We start from the raw sequence: 239 nt of genomic DNA on the forward strand, positions 1-239 counted from the left end.
AAGAGTGCAACTATGTCCCGTTCTGGGTAACTGGACAGGAAGTAATGTAACACATTTACAGAATGGAACTCAAACCATGTGTTTGGTTTTTTAAACTATTGAACTAAGTTAGCTTGGTCCATTAGATTCTGGTCCATTAGCCCGGTCCTACCAGACTCTGGTCCATTAGACTCTGGTCCCATAGCCCGGTCCTACCAGACTCTGGTCCCATAGCCCGGTCCTACCAGACTCTGATCCAT

Source organism: Etheostoma spectabile, chromosome 18, assembly GCF_008692095.1.
Source record: "Etheostoma spectabile isolate EspeVRDwgs_2016 chromosome 18, UIUC_Espe_1.0, whole genome shotgun sequence".
NCBI lineage: Eukaryota > Metazoa > Chordata > Actinopteri > Perciformes > Percidae > Etheostoma > Etheostoma spectabile.